The 6,000-nt window shown below is 46.2% G+C and overlaps 1 protein-coding gene across 2 annotated transcripts in view; it reads right to left on the minus strand.

The window, feature by feature from the left end:
- Positions 1 to 5,772, minus strand: part of BBOX1 (gamma-butyrobetaine hydroxylase 1) — a 42,049-nt gene extending 36,277 nt beyond the window's left edge. The window contains exons 1-2 of one of the 2 annotated variants that reach the window (XM_055814032.1): positions 5,638 to 5,772; positions 341 to 412 (exon numbers count right to left, since the gene is read on the minus strand). The gene's annotated coding sequence lies outside the window, so the exon portion shown is untranslated. The remainder of the gene's footprint in view (positions 1 to 340; positions 413 to 5,637) is intronic. The other variant, XM_055814031.1, reaches the window with a different exon arrangement.
- Positions 5,773 to 6,000: the final 228 nt, after the last annotated feature.

Here is a 6,000-nt window from a genome sequence, read left to right on the forward strand (position 1 = left end):
GCAATGCAGTCCAAGCCACAGCTATGCTGCTGTGCGTACAGATTTAAACACCTTTTATCCAAAAATGGCTTCATATCCAGATTGAATAACTTTCCTTTTATATATATATATAAAATATGTGCACAAACATATGCATGTAAATATATATGTATGTGTATCTCCACCTTAATTCTAAAGCATTACTCAAGTACTGCAATATTCCTCCTAACTGTACAAATATTTACACTGCAGGACTGGCTGCAGCATCCTTCTGAAATTTCTTGAACAGAGTTTTATTATGTATGACTGCAAAGATGTGGTACGTTTTAGGGTTTTTAACAGGTGATAATTGGATACTTACTCTAACCTCTGTGAAACAAGACAAGTACTGGAACATAATGAAGCTTTCCAATAGACTGAAACTTTAGAATATCTGGTTAAAAAAAAAAGAAGAGCATGATCATTTTAACATTCTGTAAACTCTCGCTACATCTGTACTGCTTTCAGGATAGTTCTCTGTTCAAGGCAGCGGATTACCTGATGGTAATAGATGAGATCCACAGATACACTTAAGCAACCAAAATATAGTTTAGATTTAATTAGGACAATTAAGATGCAGAAGCTCAAGGCACGAAACCATTGCCTAATTGCCTAGGCTACTCAGAGGCTGTTGATACCTGCCCTTCTGCATACAAAATTATCTGAATCCCTTTAAATGCTAATACTACCCATATCCAACATGAAGCAGACAGAACTGGCACCCTCAGCAAGTACCCCTCCTCCAGTTTACGTAAGATGGGTGAACAGATAGCTGTACACCAGAGAACCTCGCAAGTCACAACAGGGTAAGCGAGATTAGAAAATGCCTGACACGTGGACAAAGCTGAATTGTCCAGCACAAAGCATGGCATTCACATCCACTGGAATTTAAGAATGCTGCGAGAAAGCGTATAAACAACATAAATGGTCGGATCAATTTATTCCACCGGTATTTCAGTGTATAAGGATTTCAAGCACAAAACACTCTTCCCAGAACCAGCTACCCAGCACCTTTGGGGATATGGAAGCTTTTCTCCGTCTGCTAACTATATGTAGGTATTCCTGTAGGTATCTGCTTAAAACAAGACCACGAGAACGAGAATTTGGTTCTGAAGTTTAAGGCCACCAGGAAGCTCCTCTGGCTTACTGGAGTGGGCCAGGGGAAATTCTGAGAACTGGATATACATAATACACCAACCTAAGTAGCTCATTACAAAGTTTGTCATAATGTAGTTCATAGATTCATTACATCTGCCTATCCAGTAGTTCACATACTGGTTTTGTACACAATTTTCTCATCTTACTTAAGTGGTTTGCCAAATAATTAAAGTGTATTTCACATGCTTAGTGTTCAAGCAAAGGCTCTTAACTTTAACTTTGGCATGGATCTAATAACTACCTGGATGTTGTATATGAATTTACTGTATATATTTTTTTCTCCCAAATGGCAAAACAAGGTACTGGAAAAAATATGTAAGCCTTTACTTTCTCAGTGTCTCTCAGGGAAGATTCATCACTAAACTTGCCAGATTCAAAAGGCTTCTAGGCATCTCCTATTTTATCATTCAATTAAGAAATCTGAACTTGTTTCTACAAGATTCATCATAGCACCAGGGGTAATAGAAAACCACATCAGATTTTTTAATTATTTTTTTTTAATGGCAAGAAACTGAGGGGAGTTTATTGTCTTCCTATCACAGAAGTTGCTTAACTGGCATTTGTTCACCTGGTAAATGGAGAGCTTAGTCACATCAATTGCATGTCAAGCAAAATACTCTCAGTCCATGACAGCAAGTTTTGTAAATGCTTTGGAACAAAAGGTCAACCTAAAAAAAGCAGATGCAACCAATCCTTCCAGACACAATCTTAGATAAAAAAAAAAAAAAAAAAAAAAAAAAGAAAAAGAAAACTTTTGGAAGTTACTGACATGAGATACACGTAATTTATGTTACAATGGGGAAGACTGTAAGCCAGATGGGAATTTTCAGCTCTGCTTGAATGCAAGAAGCTTGTACAGCAGAGTTCACCTCACTAATTTCAGACATGTACCACAGTGACCTGCCCCTGAGCATCACATGCACCACTTCCAACACTCCTAACAGACCCATCTGGATCACAATTCAGCTGGCTTTTTCAGAAACCTGCTTTAGGATGAGATGAACTGAACTCTTTTTTTTCTCCTCTCCAATAACTACAAAAAGAGCCTCAGTGACTAGTTCCAACGTGGATGTTACACCATCCGTTTACATTCAGCAAGACTACTTCTCATGAATTTTATGTTTAACTGATACTTTTGTTCACAGACAATTATTGCTATGTACAACTCATTAAACCCTATACTGCTGGGAGAATCGTGGATGGTGGCAGCCCTAAACTTCACTGCCACATAGAGAAAGCCTACACTCCTATCAGCAGTACCCCTGTTGCACAAGACTGTAGCTCTTAGTGTCATCAGTCAAAACTATTGTTGATCACAAAGTAATCTCTTGAAATACTTCCATTCTTAATAGGCAGAATCTGAAAGAGCCACTGCATCCTGCAGAGAGAGGGGAGGATCTCCTTCACAGGTTGCAGCAGGAGCCTTTGATACGTGTAGGACAGGAAACGATTCCGCTCGACACTTTCCAATCCTAATAAAAGTCATTATATGTGGCTCATTAAATATGCAACTCTACCTTGTCTACTGTTACTCTGCTCCAAGTCATATTCAGCTCTTTCATTTATGTCTATTTATTGAAGTCAATGAACTTGTACCTGCATAACATTGCTGTTAATTAGAAGAGAATTGGGCCCTCCAGCTCCAATGTTATTCAGTTTGCTGGCTACAGAAGAGGAAGCATGAAAATTATTATAGCAAAAAGATTTCCCTTGTGGTGAGGTTAAGCATTTACTGTTTACATACACTGCAGCTTTTGCATTAAACTTCTGTCTTTGCTGTAACGCAATTGTTTCAGTTAGCCACCTACCCAGAGAAATCTTGTAACAATAAAAAGGCTGTTTATTGTTTTCCTTGAGTTATTCATATCATAGTGTCATTATTAAAACAAAATGACAAATGACAATGATTAAAAATATCTGCTACACCATGCCCTCCAGATGTTTTTCTTCTTAGATACACAAATTAGATCTGCAAGTCTAGGTTTTGTCTCATACACAACACACAGCACCACAGAAGTGACTTCTCCCTTCAGCAGGATTTTTTCTGGTTTGCATCAGTGGAGTGGCAACAAATTCTGAGTCAAGCTCTCCACAGAGCCCACCCGGCATGTCTTCACTAGATAACTCCAGTAAGGCATTTCACACCAGCTGGGGCTTTGTCACCACTGCTATGGTGCCCAGCCTTCCCAGCTGGCGCCTGTGTGCCAGGTGAGCATCAGGCACATCGAGTCTGCTCTTTCTCACCTGCACTGTGCAAGACCTGGACGGTCAGGCTATCCAGCTGCAGGGTAGACACAGCACCCAGGGACTCTGACCATCCTGGGGACCAGCAGCATGGGGGAAGAGGGTAAGCAATAGCTCCAGGTGCAAGGAAGCTTGGTGCTGGCATTCCTCCTTTCTGGAGCAATGGATGACAGAACCCATAGAGCTGGGATGAAACATTCCTCAAGTAGCACTAGCAAAGCCTTAGCTGCCACATGGGCAAGAAACCCCTGTCTGGTGGCTCTGCCCATTTCCAGCATGCTGTACGGAAAGGAAAGGTGTCCATTTTGCATAACTGTGTGTTATTCCTGATTTCTAATTAAGTGATTTTTCTTTGTGTTGAACATGTATAGGACATTAAGGTCAGCCCGCAAATGGCAGCAAAGAACTCAAAATGTTCCAGAAAATCCTGCAATTGCATGCTTAAAAGTACCACAGAAAAGCCAACCTTCCCGCTCAATGGCGAAGAAAACATTCTTTCTCCTTTAACAGTAAATATCTGTAAATGCTGTAACTGGGCAAAATGACCATTTCCATTCCTGATCATTTGCAGAACTATAACTACTACATTATACTGCTGTCTTCCCAAAACCTTGAAGTTAAATGCTACAGAAATACAACTTTATGTCTCAAAAAACCGGCAGTCCAAGACAGTTGAGCTGCTGGTAAAGAAAACCACATCCAAATACCTGGTGCTGATGGTGCCATGCCCCTGCAGAAAACACATCTCCTGTTTTAGGAGGCTACTGAAGATGCCTGATGGAATCAATCACGACGTGGATTTTTTTATCACGCTCAGCCTAGTTTTTCAGTTCATGACAGTTATTTAGAGGTTTGCCTTGTTATTTCTTTTTTTTCCTTTTGTTTTTACATAAATGTGAGATGCTGATCTCAAATCAATGGAGGTTAAATTGCCAGTAAGAGTTTCAAGAGTTTTTATCCCCTTGCTCCCTCAACATTTTCAGGCACTTACCCCCATGCTGCTATTGTATACTTGAAATTGCATTCTGTACTAAACTACGAGCAGAACTCATCGGTTTGCCTAAAGCCAGCATGCTCATAACCACAATCGAATGGAAAGGTAGCTGACAACACAAAGCAAATTCTTTGCATTACAGCTCTCCACATTTCTTGTCTCTAAATCACTGTTATCTGTGAGCCTAGAAGACACCATATGTAACTCTGCTGTCAGTCACCAGAGATCACATTCATGTAGTTTAAAACAAACGCTACCAATGGCTCCAACAAGTCACACCATCCCACGTGAACACCGTCCCAAGCTCAGGCTCATGGATTTTCTGTGCACATTGTCATTATTCGCTTGTAACCCTCAGCACCACGAGGGCTGGCCAGGATGTGGACCGGCAATTGTGATGGAAGGCAACCCCCACCACCCGGTGGCTGTGCCCCTGGGCTCTCCCAGCTCCTCAGTTAAGTGGCAGTCCTCACTATTTTCTTTCTCAAAAGATCTGTCTGCTTTAGTCTCCTTCAAACCTCACCTCACCAGGCACCACCCAGACCCCCCCGTTTGCTGACAGCAGCAGCATGTCCACCAGCTTTACCGGCACAGCTACTGAATTCTGGTGAATGGCACGTTTAAGACTGCTGAGCTGCTTCGGGTAAGGGCCGTTCTCCTCACAGGGGGTTAAGAAGCTGCAGAGAAACCAATGGAATTTTGTGTCATAACCAAGTTGTAGCTATGCCTTCAAGCCAGCTTGCTGCACCAGGTGCTGGTTGCCTCACGGCCCGGTGTCACAGCCCCACAGAGGGTGTCACAGCCCCACATAGGGAGTCATGGCCCTGTGGAGGGTGCCACAGCCACACAGGGTGTCATGGCCCCACGGTGGGTGTCACAGCCCTGTGGAGGATGTCACAGCCCCACACGAGGCATCATGGCCCCGTGGAGGGTGTTACAACCCCGCAGAGAGCGTCATGGCACTGTGGAGGGTGCCACAGCCCCACGCAGGGCATCACAGCCCCGTGGAGGGCATCATGGCCCCACAAAGAGCGTCACGGCCCCACGCAGGGTGTCCCGGCCGCCAGCAGCGCAGGCCCCGCGTGGCTCCCACGGCCGCTCCGTGCCTTGAAGCGCTGCCCGGGCACCGCCCGCCGCCCGCTCCCCGCAGCGCCCGCGCCCCGCCCCGCCGCAAAACGCGCCCCCGCCGCTGCTCCCGGACCCGACCCGCAGCGGGTACGTACCGCACCGGACACCGCCCTGCGCGCCGCACCGCCGCGGGGCTGCCCGTAACGTCCCTCCCGGCCGGGGCCCGCCCGCGGGGAGCCGCCCCCGCCCCCACCTGCGCCCCGGGCTGCGGGAGGCGGCCCCGCAGCGCCGAGGAGGTGAGACCGGCGCCCCCACGGCCGCGCCCCCCGCCGGGAGGGACGTTATGGCCGGTGCGTTCCCGCCCCCCGGCCCGGGTCCCCGCACCGGCTGCCCGCTGCCCCCTCGGCGGGGCACGGCCCGGCCCGGCCGCTGGCTGCAGCCCCCGCGGTGTGCCCCGGGGAGCCTGTGCCGGGGTCTCTTTCAGCCTAAGGGGGATCTTCAGCCCTCTGAACACGCCG

This window comes from Falco peregrinus, chromosome 9 (genome assembly GCF_023634155.1).
Source record: "Falco peregrinus isolate bFalPer1 chromosome 9, bFalPer1.pri, whole genome shotgun sequence".
NCBI classification, from domain to species: domain Eukaryota; kingdom Metazoa; phylum Chordata; class Aves; order Falconiformes; family Falconidae; genus Falco; species Falco peregrinus.